Source organism: Hemicordylus capensis, chromosome 4 (assembly GCF_027244095.1).
Source record: "Hemicordylus capensis ecotype Gifberg chromosome 4, rHemCap1.1.pri, whole genome shotgun sequence".
In the NCBI taxonomy this organism is placed as follows: Eukaryota; Metazoa; Chordata; class Lepidosauria; order Squamata; family Cordylidae; genus Hemicordylus; species Hemicordylus capensis.
The window spans coordinates 138,405,084-138,422,994 of NC_069660.1; positions in this window are offsets into that span (position 1 = coordinate 138,405,084).

The following is a 17,911-nucleotide window of genomic DNA, read 5'->3' on the forward strand; positions in this document are numbered from 1 at the left end:
TAAGGAAGGTGCTCTAGGCCCCTGATCATCTTAGTTGCCATCTTCTGCACCTTCTCCAGTTCTATAATGTCCTTTTTGATGTATGGTGACGAGAACTGTACACAGAACTCCAAATGAAGTCACACCATAGATTTGTATGAAGATGTTATGATATTAGCAGTTTTATTTTCAGTCCCCTTCCTAATGATTTGAAGCATGGAATTGGCCTTTTTCACAGCTGCTGCACATTGTGTTGACACTTTCAACGAGCTGTCCACTATGACCTCAATGTCTCTCCTGGTCAGTCACCAACAGCTCAGACCCCATCAATGTATATGTGAAGTTGGGGTTTTTGCCCCAATATGCATCACTCTACAACAGCTAAACAACCGAACCACCATCTTCCATTTTGTTGCCCACCTCCCCAGTTTGGAGAGATCCCTTCGTTGCTCCTCACAACCTGCTGTGGATTTCACTACCCTAAATAGTTTGGTTTCATCTACAAATGTGTCTACCTTGCTGCTTGCCCCCAACTTCTAGATCATTTATGAACAAGTTAAAGAGCACTGGTCCCAGTACTGAACCCTGGAGGACCCTACTTCTTACTTCCCTCCATTTATAGAATTGTCCATTTATACCTACCTCTGTTGCCAATAAGTTACCAATCCATACATGAACCTGTCCCCTTATCCCATGACTGCTAAGTTTTCTCAAGCATCTTTGATGAGGAGCTTTTTGGGGAGCTTTTTGAAAGTCCAAGTATACTATGTCTACTGGATCACCTTTATCCACACACCCATTGACACTCTCAGAGAACTCCAAAAGGTTGGTGAGGCAAGGTTTACCTTTGCAGAAGCCATGCTGGCTCTCCTTCAGCAGGGCTTGTTCTATATGCTTAACAATTATATCCTTGAGAATGCTTTCCATCAATTTGCCCAGCACAGATATTAAGCTAACTGATCTGTAATACCCCTGATCCCCTCTGGATCCCTTTTTGAAAATTGGTGTTACATTGGCTAATTCCAGTCCTCTGGTACAGAACCTGATTGTAGGAAGGAGTTGCATGTTTTTGCAAGGAGGTCGGCAATTACACATTTGAGTTCTTGAAGGACTCTTGAGTGGATATCATCTGGCCCTGTTGATTTGTTAATTTTTAATTTTTACAGACAGTTTAAAATGTCCTCTCTCATCACCTTTATTTGACTTCAGCTTCTCCCTCTGAGTTGCTTAATGGACCAATTGCCTCCCTGGCAGGTTTCCTGCTTCTGATGTTTTTCTTATCCGCCTTGATGTTTTTAGCTAAATGTTCCTCAAACTCTCTTTTTGTATCCCTTATTATCTCCTTGCATTTCTTTCCCCAGAATTTGTGTTCCTTTTATTCTCTTCATTTGGGCAGGCCTTCCAATTTTGGAAGGAGTTCTTCTTCATCTTTATAGCTACTTTGACTTTACTTGCTAGCCATACTGGCAACCTTCTGGAATTGGTAGTACCTTTCCTCCTTTTGAGTAGACATTCTAACTGGGTTTCTATTATTGTGGTTTTAAATAAACTCCATGTATTCTGGAGTAAAGTGACTCTTGAGTTTCTCTTTCAGTTCCACCCCCCACCCCACCAAACTCATTTTAGAGAAGTTACCTCTTCTGAAGCTCAAAGTTTTAGTGTTAGACTTCCTTGGCGATTCTCTCCTTGCATTTATGCTAAATTTGATCACATTATGGTCACTGTTGCCTAAAGGTTCCACAACACTGACATCTCATACCAGGTCCTGAGCACCACTCAGGATGAAGTTCACTGTCACCTTCTTTCTGATTGGTTGCATGACCAACTGTTTTAGGGCACAGTCATTCAGCTTATCGAGAAATTTGGCCTCTTTGTCATTACCTGAATGTGAATTTACCCAGTCTAAAGGTAAAGTGTGTCATCAAGTCGATTTTGACTCCTGGCACCCACAGAGCCTTGTGGGTTTCTTTGGTAGAATACAGGAGGGGTTTACCATTGCCTCCTCCTGTGCAGTATGAGATGATGCCTTTCAGCATCTTCCTATATCACTGCTGCCCGATATAGTACCAGCGTGGATTCAAACCGGCAACCTTCTGCTTGTTAATCAAGCATTTCCCCACTGTGCCACTTAAGGTGACTTACCCAGTCTATGTGTGGGTAATTGAAGTCAACCATTGTTACAGCTTTCTCTCTTTGGTATCTCCCCGATTTCATTCTGCAACTCCTAGTCATTGTCAGTATTTTGATCAGGAGGGTGATAGCATGTACCAAGTAGCACATTTCCTTTCAGGGTTTGTATTGTCATCCATTGAGTTTCTGGGGAGAAGCCGGCCTTCCTAGGTTTTCTAGCTTGTTAGATTCTAACCCTTCTTTAACAAACAGTGCTATTCCACCCCCAATTCAGCCCTTCCTGTCCTTTCTATAGAGTTTATATCCTGGAATAACAGTGTCCCACTGGTTCTCACTGTTCGACCATGTTTGCGTTATGCCCACAATATCTATATTTTCATTAGCAACCAAGCACTCCAGCTTACCCATCTTGGTTCAAAGACTAGGGATGTGCATTTCATTTCGGATACAAAATGTTTTGTGCACAAAACAGACCATTTCAGCTGTTTTGTAGCCAAAACAAAACACCCAAGGCCAAAACAAAACATCCCTGTTTCGGATACAAAACATTTTGTTGTTTCGGCTGTTTTGAGACTCCATTTTGCAATTGCAAAAAGTCTTTCTCCTTCAGTCTGCATTTTGAGTTTTGACATCTGTTTGAATTTCCAGCCCTTCCAGCCCGCAGATTGGCCAGTGAAAACATGGGCTGATCTGCTGGCAATTGCCTCCTTATTCCTCTTAAGAAAATTTAAGGGTAAATTTTACCCTCATTGGCTAGTGGGGCAGTGTGTGTTTACTCTCATTAGCCAGTGGGGCAGTGTGCATTTCATTGATGTTGTTTCACACTGTTGTGTGTAGATCAATTGCATTTTGGGTGGGGGGGATGTGGATGTGCATGACCTTTGGAAATCTGCCTGATTTTTCCCAAAGCTCTGCTGTTGTTGATGTGTGATATTGATGTTATTTGGGGTGGATTGGGGGCAGAAAGGGGGCTTTAGGGGCAGAAGAATGGTTCAGGTGGTAATGCCCCAATGGATGCCTGCTGCCACCCAGATTCCAAAGGAACTGGGAAAAGGGCTGATTTTTAAAGACTTTCTGAAGTTGAAATGTCTTTGGAGCAGATTCGGGGCAGAAAGGGGGCCTGAGGGGCAAAACAGTGGGTTGGGTGGCAGTGCCCCAAGGGGTGCCTGCCACAACCCAGATTCCAAAGGAATAGGGCAAAGGGCTGATTTCTTAGGAATTGTTGAAGTTTACGCTTCTTTTCCTCCCCCTAGGGAATAATGGAGGTTTCAGCAGACCCATAAGTCCAACTGGGGGGCACTGGGGTGGCTGGGAGTGAGTGGTGGTGTAGTGCACATAGGGTGCCAACCACCTCCATGGGTTGCTAACCCATGGGATGCTGGGTTCTGTTGTTTCTGAGGCGTTCTGAGAGTAGATTCTCTGGTAGCATATGAGATTTTCAATGACAAACCATGAATCCACTCTCATATGCTACCAGAGAACTTAAATCTACACTCAAAACATCTCAGAAACAGAACCCAGTACCCCATGGGTTAGCAACCCATGGGGGTGGTTGGCACCCTATGTGCTCTACACCACCACTCGCTCTGGGCCATCCTGGTGCTCCCCAAGTGCAGTTATGGGGCAGGAATTATGGAGGTCCATCATTCCCTATGGGGAAGAACTTTACAGACGCGCAAACTCCATTACATCTTTAAAAATCAGCCTTCTGCCCAATTCCTTTGAAATAATTCTGGCCGCTTCCTTGCTCCCACTGGGCACTTTCACCCACCCTACACTGCTCTGGGCCACCCCTTTCCCCCCAACACAAAGCTATACTTTTACTGAAAACTCCATTCTTCCCTATGGGAAAAATCCTATACTTCAAAAATTCACCAAAAACCAGCCCTTTGCCCAATTCCTCTGAAATTTGGGTAGTAGTTTCCACCCATTGGGCACTACCACCCCCACCCACTAGTTTTTCCCTGGGGCCAATTTTTAACATCCAAAATGTTTCGGATTTGGATTTTGCAATTTCGAACAAAGAACAAAATTGGGGTGTTTTGGATTGGCTGATTTCGAGCAAAGAACAAAATGGGGGTGTTTTGGATTCGGGCCAAAAACAAAACAGAAAAAAACACAAAATGCACAACCCTATCGAAGACTTCTGGTATTGGCATATGCCATTACATCATAGCCTGCTACAAGGGGCCTTGTAAAAAACAACTCAATATAATTCTGCCATTTAAAAGGAAGGAAGGAAGGAAGGAAGGAAGGAAGGAAGGAAGGAAGGAAGGAAGGAAGGAAGGAAGGAAGGAAGGAAGGAAGGCTATATTATGAGCTGTATGTCTTCAAACAACAATTTGCACTTTTAACAAAAACCAGTAACTATTAAGTGAACAAAACATTTCCCAGAGTCATGGGTTGATTTCAGATTTTTCATATTTAGGGCATTTTCAAACTTTTTTTTTTAAAATGAAAAGTTCAACGCTACTAGAAATACCAGCAACAGAGCTGATGATATAGCAGGCTTGCAAATCTACAAAAGTTACCAGCTCAAGCCTTTTTATGACCATCCCATGAACAGTAGATTGTGAGTAAAATCCCATCATTGCAACCCATGCTTACTGGCATGGATAATGTATTATTTTATTTTATTTTATTTTATTTTATTTTATTTTATTTTATTTTATTTTATTATTTTTAAGTAAGGAAGTAAGTACATTTTTATACCACCTTTCTGCCTTGACAAAGGCGCCCAAAGCGGTTTACAATATTAACAGAAGCAATTTACAGAATGTTAATAATACATTGTCTCAGGCTGTTGGTCTTTCCAGGAGTTGAGGAAAAGAGCTCCCTGGCCTGGGTGTATCCTTTCTTATAATGGGAGGGAGAGCACTGTGAATGTGCACAACCAACCACCTTGGGATTGTTTTAATGAAAGGCGGTATATAAATTTAACAAACAAACAAACAATAAATGCTGATTGGCCAACAGCACTTCATATGGGCATAGGCTGAATATCAACAGCCTACATGGGTTTCTGCTGACCTCACCACTTCTGCCTCCAACACTATTGCACAATCTCCACAAGTAAAGGCATACAGCCCCCTACATTTGGATATCATTCTGTACAGTGACCATTTTCTACTACCACATTAACTGGTTACTACTGCATCCCAGACATACCGGTGTTCGGTATTTGTTGCATATTAAAAACCTGAAGGAAAAAGAACCACCACCACCACCCCCGCCCTAATTTACAGACATTTTCCTGACTGGACACCTAAAGGGGATTGTTATTTACCACAGGCAACTAGCTGTTTACAAGGCTATGCTATGGAGATGCTCACTGCCTCACTGACATTTATAGAGGTGCAAATCTGTATTGCATTCCAGCATCTGTTGTGTTTCCATTATAAGTCACAACAAAACAAAAACACCCAGAAGCAATAAAAATTGTAAGTGGAAACTATGGCCAAGATCCAAAGACCCATGATGTGGCCAAGGAGGCTTGAGACTTGTTTTTCCAAAATAGCGGCCCCCTCTATTGCATAGCCAACTATGCTGGAAAGTGAGGAGTGTTTCACAGGCTATTTGTGTTAATATGTGGGTCAGTTTGCCACATGGTAGTTAGTGTCCAAGTGAATATGTGAATGATCAGAAAGAGATGCTTTTATATCGTGTCACAAACACTGAACATTTTCTCAGAGTATAACTACCCACATGTTTCAACAGCAAAGCAGCAGCACAATCTCAATCTTGTGTTCTCTCCTCCAGCTTCTGCCTCTGGGTGAATGCTTAAGAGGATTCTCACACAGAGTTATAAGGTGGTTCTGGCTCTTAGGTGATTCAGCTGGTATTTCTTGGCGAGACTAGCAGTAGCCACGGTTCTTGAGAAGGCAGGCACAGTTTTGTTGCAGGGGCCAAGCTGGGAGTGCATGTTGGCTTCATAATCCAATATCCCAAAGCTCTGACTAAAGCAAATATCCACTGAGCTAAGCATTCACTGGTAAATATAAACTCGAGCAAGACTATTTTGGTGTGACCCAATAATACTGTTCCAGGAGCAATAAGAAAGCAAACAGCTGTGGTTAGGAGAATGGGGAAAGGGGAGGGGAAATGTGAACATATCTGAAGTAGAATTTGAGGTGTTTAATATTTGTCTGAATTTCTAATCTATCTTTGCATGTATCTTAGAAACAAAGGTGTCCTCCTCCTGTAACCAGTATCTAATCATAGGTTAATCACAACCAGTCTATGTGGCTTAGATTCCAACATGGATTCTATTTTGGATTATATGGTATAGAAACTGGATTAAATGTTTCCTTCAGAACTGCATCATCATCGATGGGGGCCTTGGGCGAGGCTCTCTCAGTGGGCCCCCATATCCTGGAAGAGGTGGGGGCATGCATACCAAGAGTTCTCTCAAGCTGCCTCCAATCTTCTTGGGTTCTTTAAAAAAATCATTTGGGGCAGCACTTTATTTGTGTGTCTTGGAATGTTGTCAGATACCTGACCTTGTCACCCTCTAGTATTGGCCTTGAGCATTATGAGATAAGGACTTGGCAGATTTCTTGCTCTTGAGGAATTAGCACAATTTTTCCAAGCCCCTGTCTTTGTATCAAGATTTCATTAAAAATAAATCTTATTTATTTATTATTTCTCTATGTAAAACACTTTGGAAACTTTTGTTGAAAAGCGGTATATAAATATTGGTGGTTTTTTGTTGTGGTAAAAAGTAGTAGACTGATGGAAACGTCTCCATGTTTGCCCAGCCCTCCCCCACTATTTTCATAAGATCTTGTTTTGCTAAGAGTGGACTCATTTGTAAGACGCAGAAGTGTCCTATGTTAACTGAGCAAAGAGGCACCTTGTAAAAGTGGTAATTCTCTTTATTTAGCAGGGGGAGAGCAACTGGACCTATCCAGCCTCCAGTGCCTGTTGCTGGTGTCTTTCTTATGTTTCTTTTTTAGATTGTGAGCCCTTTGGGGACAAAGAGCCATTTTATTTATTTATTTATTCATTCATTTATTTCTGTATGTATGTAAAACACTTTGGGAACTTGGGTTGGAAAACGGTATATAATTATTCATCGTATTCGCATGTATGCTCATATGAAAGTAGAGTAATCTACTACCCACATCCTGCTTTTGAATGGGAAAAAGTCCTTCACTTTTCTTCTTACACATGGCACTTGTTAAATATAGGGAGATAATGAAAAATATAGTGGAAACTCCAGATCGGTTAAACCTGAGATACATGTTTCAGAAATCTTACTGAATTACAAGAAATAATGTAGCACCTAGAGGGCAGAATTCTATGTGACACTGGATGTGAGGCTGCCACCCAAAACTGGCGGTCCCATGTCAAGTTCTCCTCTCCCCATGATCTTTAGCCAGACTTGCTCATGCCATGTACCCACCCCAACAAGTGATAGCCAATGATCATGCATGGAGGTGGGGGAACATAGAGAAATGCTCACCCAGCCTAGTTCCTGGCCAATAAGAAAGCTAAGTGGTTGTCCTGGCTCCTGGGATAGCAATCTTCTACCAACCTGGCTACACTAATTTCTGCTGCTTGTTCTGGGGAAAAAGAATGAGTGAATGAGTTGTCTTTAATAATGGAGACCATTTTAAATAATTAATTCAAGCTATAGGAACATAATATGCTTTGGCTATGTTCTCTGACGCTTTGCTACAAAATTCCAGTCTGATGGATATGGGAGCGGATAATATTCTGCCCCCACTTGGAGCCATTCCTGCTCCCAACAAAGGTTGTTCAGCTTTAATTTATCTCTACCTGTTAAAATGCATGGGAGAAGAAACCCAAATCAGAATGTCTCCCTACAATGGGAAGAATGAATGCTTATGGTGAGTACTAACATTCATTTTGTTTTGTTTCCCCAAATTGGGGGGTGGGGGGTGGAATCCTGTCTGATCTCCTGGAGGAAATTCTTTCTCACCATTGGCAAGTGGCTATTTACAAGCTTGATATAACACATTCCTGGTTTCGATTGGAAGTATACCGTAACTGCTGCTTATGCTGAAAGAGGCATGGATATGCATGCTGGGTTTCATATTCTGTAAGGGCAAAGTCCCACTAATATCAATTGAACTAGATAGGCTTAAATCCAAATACTTCAGCTTAACTTGCTTTTAGATTGGGCCAAAGGTGTCCTCTCAGTTGCAAAGCCTGGCACCAGCACAACGTGATCAACAACATTTTCCAGTATAACTGCCAGCAAAGTATTCAAAAAGGAAAAATACTAGACCAGACTAAACACCAGAAAGAAAAAGAAGCACAGAAAGTTAGAGTCTGTGTTAAAAGAAAGATGAAACCCCAGTGAATAGAAAAGAATGAACCTGTCGGCCATTCATACTAGTTATTGGTTCCCACATGGGCAATAACAAGAAAGTTCCACATGGCTTTTGGCAGTAGTGCAATTCATAATGAGAAGAGCTTGTTGAATTATTTAACCATTAAAGTCATCAGTACAACAAAGCAGAAATCACTACCATGTATTACTGCCTTTAAGAGAGACCACTGACCTAGAAAGCTGAGGGTCTAATATTTTTTTGGTGCAAAGAGTCACAGCAAGCATAGTAGAGAACAGTGGGAACATGTTCAAGGTTAAGACATATGCTTGACAGAGATTTCTTTTCAAGAACAGAAGTAGTAGCAGCAGGTTGTGAAGTTATTATGTGGAAGAATAAGTTAAAAGAAAATGTGACATGGAAGAGTCCATTCGTGGCTGATTCTAATCTCACATTTTATATTCAAGGATGGATATATAACTACACCTACCTTTTGTTATCTACAATGACATTTGTGTCAGGTTTTGACTTTTAAAAATTCTGATGCCTCCAGATGGAGTTGAGGAGCAAGTCAAGAGACAAGTGGCTGGTGGACCCAAGAACATGAGAGAGTCCTACTAGATAGTGCTAATCTAAAGGTGCTCTCGAGTTTCCCCACCAAGTTCTCAGGTGGCAAAATGAGGGCTTTGTCATTTTCAGGATGTGAGCACAAATCGTCTTGAAGATTCAGTGGACTTACTATTTGTAGCAAGGTTCCCCCTCCCCCTTTATATAATGCTGCACCTGTGTAGGGAGTAGTGGCAGCAGTAGTGCTGGAGTTTTTCCTGGTGGACAGCTCCTGCTGGCCACCATTGTTGTTTACTCTGCAATGCATCAAGGAGTAACATGACGAGATCAACATCACAACATTGCATTATTCACAGTGCATTCGGGGAGGGGGGGTGGATTGTGGATCCCACAGTCTTCGTGGGGCCACAATGTTTTCTCACTGGAAATAGACTGGAACGATGGAACATTATGACACCTCCATCACTTTTAGTACCTCTGCTGCTGCCTGTACAGGTGCAGTGCTCTATATGAAGAGTTTAAAAATATTTAAAAGACATCTGCACTACTGCTGCTGCCAATAAGAACCCCAAGTCTTTAAGAAGATTCAGACAAAATTTCCATCACTCATTTTAATAACTCCTCCTCTCTGACAACACTAGAACCAGGGGTCACCCCATGAAACCGAAGGTTGGGTAATTTAGGACCGACAAGCGGAAGTACTTTTTCATACAGCGCATAATTAATCTATGGAATTTCTTGCCATGGGATGTGGTGATGGCCACCAGCTTGGATGGCTTTAAAAGGGGCTTAGACAGATTCATGGTGGACATGTCTATCAATGGCTACTAGTCTGGTGGCTGTGGGCCATCTCCAGCCTCAGAGGCACAATGCTTCTCAATACCAGTTGCAGGGGAGCAACAACAGGAGAGAGAGGGGCATACCCTCACCTCTTGCCTGTGGGCTCTCCAGAGGCATCTGGTGGGTCACTGTGTGAAACAGGATGCTGGACTAGATGGGCCTTGTGCCTGATCCAGCAGGGCTGTTCTTATGTTCTTAACTGCTATCTTTCCTCCCGCATCACAATGAATTTTGCTGAAACTCTTATAGCGAAACCTTTTGGATCAACACTAAAATAGAGCAAAGGTCCATTTAATCCAATATCCACAACACAATACAATTAATCACCTATTTGTGTCTACAGCATTTGATATATAAAATATTATTAGATATTTGAAAGAAAGATTATCCATAGTCTCATTTTATCAGGAATCTGACCTATATTCAGCAGCCCAAAGAATGGGACTACCAAGTTTTATTTTATGACATATAAAAACAGTAAAAGTAGCATAATCAAATGGTGGTCAGGTGGTTCTTATGTCTCTCTGTGTGTGTCAATGGGCAGGGATGGCAAGTGTAAACATGGCCACCCATTCTGATGGATGATTCAGACTGTACTTTCACCCTATCCTGTTTTTAGAAAATGGAAAGGAAAGAAAAAACCCAGAAGTACCACAGAATATGTTATATAAAGAAAGGCTGAAGAGCTGGAGAAGTTTAGATAAGGTTATAAAATCTTTTTGCAGATACTCAAAAGGAGCAATTGTACAAACGTCCCTTAAAGACATGACTATGTATAATCTATAACAGAAGGCGAGAGGCCTGATTCACACATTAGTTGCTAAAGTGATAAATGTTTACACGTAAAGGAAGCCAGATAAAACTGCTGATAGAGCTTCTTCAGACATTACATAATGGGGAGCTATTTTAATATTCTATATCTCTTCCCTATTACGGGGGGGGGGCGGAATTGAATGTGGTATCTCCCTGAATCCAGGGCCAAAAGAGCATTTTTTCCAGGTATAGACTGTGGTCGACAGCAAAACACCCAGCTCTTTCATACATTGGGTTCAGCCAATGTACAATCTGTGTACAGTGGTAATATACAAATCTGTGCACATATATAATTCTGTACTCGATTACAGCCTCCAAAAAAGAGGAGCATCGATCACTTTCTCTGGCTGGGTGAGTCCATCACACGTACAGTGTTCGTCTGAAGTGACAAAGGCTATAAGCATGATAGAGGACGCTTTCTGGTTGGGAGAATCTAGTGCCAGAGCCTCATGCTCATGCAAAACACCCTCCATCACATTTACAGCCTTCACTTCTTCAGACAAATGCTGTAAGCGTGAGGTGGGCAGGAAGGGGAGCGAAGAAAATTATAGATACATTGGTGGGGCAGGACATTTGTTCCTGCTTTGGACAGTGTATACGAGTACACTGTCCCTTTCTAACAACATCTGAAGACTACAGTTATGCACACATTCTGTTCAACACACATAAAGTAGTACATTTCCTGTCTGTATCTTGCATTTGAGGGGGCTACAGCCAGGTGCACCTTTGAAATGAACTCATGTACAGTCATTCCCACGAGCACAAACACATTGTACAAAGATACTTGTCTGCACATTCACCATAATGGAACGCGCTTCCTAATGAAATTAGAGTTTCCCCTTCTCTGAATGTTTTTAAGAAGGATCAAAAAACATACCTGCTTAGTCAGGCTTTTAGTTTACTGTTTTATAGCTTCGGTTTTAGAGTTTTTATTGTATTTTAAATTGTTTAAATTATGTTAATGATTTAATGGTTTTATATTGTGAACCGCCCAGGGATTTTTTTTGTATGGGGGCCGTATATAAATGTACTAAATAAATAAATGTCTGAACAGGGCTACTGTATTCAACATGATATCAGATATTACTTTTTCCCTCTAGTGAGCAAGAAGGGAAGGAGCACAAGGCCAAAGCCTATTGTTGCCACGGAAAAATTTCAGCCTGTGGTCTGTTCATACTGACAAAATTGGCCCCCAGATAAGCCTTGTGACTACCATATTTCCTACATTTCACCCATGAAAATAGGGATATGCCTCTGAATGTGTAGGGAGTATGGCTAAGCAACCTGAGGTGACATGCATTCTGAAATGTCACAAATGGAAGCCAGGTAATAAAGTGCATGCATGTTACATCAAATTTCTAGAGACTCTGGGGAAGGAGTTTAAGTTCTGAAAAAAAGACAAATCTAGTACTGCACATGAAAATAAAAACAGAGGCATCCCTAAGATGCGAAAATAGGGGCAGTGATTAACAAGGGACAAATACCAGAAAACAGGCACTGTTCCTGGTGAATAGGGGCAGCTGGAGTCTATGGCCTATCCTAGGGAACAAGACAGACAATATAATGAGGCTATTCTCACAATCGCCCAAAATTGGGCTAAGGGAGCCTAGCCCACTCTTGGGCGATGGTGTGCTGCAACGGGAGCCGCACTGCTCCCGGCAGCTAGCCTTCATAAATACCCCTCCCCTTAGACAAGGTTAAGGGAGCGAACCTCATCTTTTTGCTCTTGTGTTGCCGCGGCATGTGGCGACACACACGTAGACCCTTGACCAGGAGGCTGCAAGAAGCCTCCCAGGCTCGGGGGTCTCTCCAGGATGCCCCGTGCACGCATGCAGGGCATCATGGAACTTCTGGAGGCCGCACGACCCCCAATCCCCGCAGCCCCTGCCGGCTCTGTGATGGAGCCGGCAGTCATGTGGGCAGCTGATCTGGCCACCCAGGTCTGCCTTGGGATCGTCTGTGAGGAGAGTGGGCTAAGCCCGCTCTCCCCGCAGACCCAGAAGATGCTCTTCTCACTGATCGTGAGGAGAGCTTTAATATGTGAACTGTCAGTTGAATAAGGGAGAACAGCTTGCTGGTGGGGGGGGCGGGGAGTGCACAGATTAATGTATTTGTTATTTATTGTGCAAATGTATATTCCATCTTCCCATACTGGGGTATGCATATCCTTGTATTTTGGAAATACTGCAAAAAGAGCCTAGAAGGGTTAAAAAACAAACACTACAGAATGCACTACAAAATCAGAAACAAAATTTAATTGGTTAATACACACACACACCACCACCCCCATATCTGAGTGATCATCTCTAGTTTCTCATTCATTTGGGGCTAGGAGAGTACAGGTCCAACCACTTACACAAAACTCAATTGTTTCATTCAGCTCACTCGCATGGCCTTTTGATAGGGATGTGTGAATTGATTAGTATCTGGATTGATTCAACTCTAATCTGGCCTATTTGAGTAATTTAAATTCGAAATTAGCCCAATTTGAATTGAATCTATTCAAATCGATTTGACCTCTATGGGGCTGGGGGGGGGCCCTCCTTTCAGGCTTTTTTTTAAAAAGAAAGAGGCATCAGGGCACTAGGAAATTACCTTTCCTGTGCAGAGTCTGCAGCTGGGGGGGGAGGGGAGTTGGAGGCAGTGACACAACCCACCATCCCCCTGCAGCATGCACAGGGAGGCCATATGAGGGCATAGTCCTGTGCTTTTTTGCTAGAACACCAATGTTTTTGTGCAAAAACATCGGTGTTCTAGCAAAAAGGACACTGGGCTATCCCTTTAAATGACCTCCCCGAGTGTTTGCATAAACCATTTAAAGGGATAACCTGGTGTGAGTGGCTGGCAGGCCACAGAGAGGGATGGCGGATCGGGTCGCCACCCCAAGGTGATTTCCTGGCACCTCATTTTTTAAAAAAAGGCTGAAAGGCGTCTCTGCTCCTCCTCTCTTTCCCCTCATAGAGGGTGAAAAGAGTCAAACTCGAATCAAATCAAGATTTCCGATTTGTGCACATCCCTGCCTTCTGAGTTTGCCTCTTAAATACAAAGCACACAACACTGAACCCCAGAAATGTCTGTTTTCTACTTGGCAGAAATTCAACAGGTCCAGCATTCTCCACAGCAACGGGTAAAGCTTCAGGTTCTGAATTTATACTTAAGATGCAATCAGGGATCCTTCCCAGAAAAAGATAGAGGCCTTACTTAAGGTAATGTAGTGCGTGGCGGCAGACGTGGGGGGGGGGGAGTCATCAACTACATTTTCTCCATGCACTGTAGACGTTCAGTATTTCTGTGGTCTATATTTCTATGAACACTATACTACAGTGCAGGAAAGAGTAGCAATTATTACATTACTGTAAGGATGAATATTCTGGAATAGGCACTTCAAGGGGGGAAGCCTCCTATAACATTTTTTTTTAAAAAGCAGCTCTATGAATAAAAACTGAAAACAAAACAAAACACCTAAAGCTTAAAGATGCTGTCTGAAGCCAAACCACTGTGCAAATACAGGAACTCCAGCCAAAGCTAAAACTGGACACAAACCAGTCACGTTCTACTGACCAAGAAGCACATGAATGGAAATTTGTGTTTAGGACTTTAAAGGATCAGCTTCTGAGCTATGAGGAGTGTAATAGTTTAAATTAAATCTGCCTACTAAACACAGGGACGAGAACACAGCAAAACTGCAGACAGCCAAGAGAAGGCAGTTATAAAAACATGAAAATAAAGGAGCAACAAAATCAAGAAGCTATATACTTCCACCCATGGGGATATGAAGATTCCTTCTCTTGGCTTATCACATCACAGGAATTCTTAGACGAAAACCCTAGTAGATATCATCCTCTAGAAAACATACAGATGGCATGGATTTGTACCAAATAGTGCACAGGAATCTGTTCTCTCGGCAGCAGAAGTCAGTAGGAGTGGGAGGTTTCAAAGCAAGAAACAGCCATTAGTGTTGCTTCTCCTAGGAATGTTTTGAATTAGTGTGCAGTATGAGCTATTGTTTCCACTGATGGCCCCCCCACCTCCTCCAAAGCCATGATGGCTATTTAATATAGCGTGGGAGAAGAGAGGTATTGAAACAAGAAGGGGAAAGCAAGGGCATGAGAAAAGAGATCTGGCAACAGCTCTGTAATGCTTACTCTTGCTTCTTGCATTCAGAAACACCCATGTACTTTGATAATTTAATTTCCCTCTCTAATCTGGCTGGCATGCTTACCAGGCCTCCATCTAGAGTCACCAATGCATTTCTGTCAAAGCAATATTCTAAATAAATGGAAGTTAAACACATATCATGAAGCCTGCTTGTTTGCTGCAGGTGGGAGGAAAACAGCTGGGGAAAGGGGTTAAATGTTTATTTTTATTTATTTTTAAACATATTAATATACCACCCAAGACTTATCTCTGGGAGGTTTACAAACAGTACAAATTAAAACAATTTAACACAATGTTAAAACTGTCAGTCTAATTAAAAGCCTAGGTGAACAAATGTGTCTTAACTGCCTTCTTAAAAGTAATCAGAGATGGGGACTCTTCAGCAGGGAGCACATGCCAAAGCCTCGGAGCAGCAACGTAGAAGGTCTGTCCCTCAGTAGCCACCAGACAAGCTGGTGTCAACTGCAGATGAACCTCTCCAGATGATCTCAATGGGTGGTAGGTCTTCTGGCGAAGAAGATGTTCTCTTAAATAGTATCCAGGGCCTAAGCTGTTTAGAGCTTTTTATATTATAACCAGCACCTTGTATTTTGCCAAGAAACCTATCCATAGCAAGTGTAACTCTTTCAGTATAGGAGTAATATGGTTTCCCTCTGCCACATTCTGTATCAAGTGCAATTTCCAGACTATGTACAAAGGCAGCCCCACGTATAGCGCATTTCAGTAGTCAAGCTGGAGGTTACCAGCATATGTACCACTGTTCTGAGGTCATTTATCTCAGGAAACAGATGCAGCTGGTGTATCAGTCAAAGCTGATAGAAAGTACCTCTGGCCACAGCCTCAACTTGGAATACCAGGGAGAGGTTTGGATTCAGAAGCACTCGCAGACTGCATACCTGTTCCTTCTGGGAAGTGAGACCCTATCCACAACCGGCAGATCAAAATCATCTCCCAAGTTCTGACAGTGACCCTGAACAATAAGTACCTCCATCTTATCTGGATTCAGTATCAGTTTGTTATCCCTCATTCAGCCCATCACTGCCTCCAGGCAGGGATTTAGGGAGGTTATACCTTCTCCTGATGATGCTGAGATGGATAAATAGATTTGGGTGTCATCAGCATACTGATAACACCCTGCACCAAAATTGTCTACTGTCCCGGTGAGTTTGCTGTTCCAGCAGGATCACTGGCAGAGCTAAATCCCTCCAAGACATCTTGGAATCCTATTGGATCCAATAACCTTTTTGGGCAGACCATCCCTCAACCCTGCAGACGTAGTTGTGAGTCCAACCTTAACCAGATGGTGGTCCACCCATGACAAAGGGGAAATCACAAGAGTCCCCACACACGCAGCACCACCCTGATCAGAGTAAAAGACCAGATCAAGCGTGTGACCAGAGACATACATTGGTCCAGAGATGACTTGGGATATGCCCATAGTTGTCATGGCCTCTATGAACTTGTGATTGGTCCCAAAGTGAACATTGAAGTCCCCCACCACCAGGAGACTTGAATGCCAAGCCCGAGACCAAGTCAGCACACTTAGGGACTCTGCTGGGAAGCAGCGTGATTGGTACGCCACAGAAGTCCCAGTCTATTCCTTCCAGTTGGTTCCTCCCATGCCACTTTGATGTTTGGCACATGGTTGCTAAGGGTGAGGTGGTGGCTGCTTCAGGTGGCAGCTTTTGGGCACCCATAAAGAATATCAAGTTGTCATTTATTTAATGTATTTCCAGTGGGAAAGTTTCTTTGTCCCTGTGGCACAGGCCAAGTGGAGGATATTATACACCGTGAGGCGGGTCTCACGATTAGTGAGATCCACTTTTGCTGGTTTTGCGGGGAGAGTGGGCTAAGCCTGCTCTCCCCGCAGATGATCAGGGTGGGAGCCCTGGGTGGCTGGACTGGCCACCCACATGACTGCCAGCTCCATGACGGAGCCAGCAAGGGCTGGGGAGTTCGGGGGCCTGCAAGCACGCAGGGCATACTGGGGAGACCCTTGAGCCGGAAGGCTGCTTTTCAGCCTCCCGCCAGGGGTCTATTCATGAGTAGCCGTGCCATGGAGCCACGCCGCGGCTACTCACGATCCCAAAAACTGGGTTTGCATAGCTCTCACTCTGCAAACCCGATTTAAGGGGCGGGCTACTTGAGCGGGTTACCCGCTCAAGAACCACCGGGCTCGCAGCTGAGCCCGGTGGTTCACATGATTGTAGGAAATCGGGCTAGCGGAGGCTAGCCCAATTTTCTACAATCATGTGAATAGCCTCAGTGTCTTTTACTGTCCCTTCTCTGATGTGACTAGGGTTAAAACATTGAGACAGATCATAGACACATTCAAGGGCTCAGATGTGGAATGTTTGATTTACCTTCTTGAAGATACAATCCCATATGTTAGCTACCAAGTTGTCAACTTTGCCTTGCTTTCTTTTAAACTTAGAAGTAAATGTAGATCAACTATGGTTTGTTCCAAACTGTAGTGCTGGTCTCAGCTTAACTAATTCTATATCATTATTTGCCCAATATTATTGTTTTATTTTAATGTTGTTCTTTTGAAGTTGCATTATGACCAGTGGTTACAACAATAAACTTACTACTACTACTACTACTACTACTACTACTACTACTAATACTAATACTAATACTTAATTTATTTTGTCTTTACCAGCAGAGGATGAGCAGATTTTTCATCCTCATGAGTCAAAACATCCTGGGCCAGTGCATTAGGTGATTATCCTAAATTTTAAATGTCAATATGACTCCCTGCCACACATTTAAAATTAATCAAGGTATGAAAGAGATGATGTGCTAGGAGTGTGCAAGATCCCACCCCCCCGACTTCATTCCATTACACCATTGATTTTCATTATTAAAGCCCTCATCTGTTTCATTATCAATTCATTTTTACATCCATTTCATTAATCATACATTAAAATTATATTCATTTCATTACATGCTTTTGCTTTAAACAGGAGTGGAGGGGGAGTCATCTTTGTAGTGCACCAACAGCAGCAACAGGCTCTCCACCCCAATTTCTTACACTCTTAAGAGCTGGTGCTAGAGGAAAGGTTCCTTTGTCAGCAGTCACCATTTCCACCAGGGTATTGTAGGCGGGCGGTGGGGGGAGGGAATGG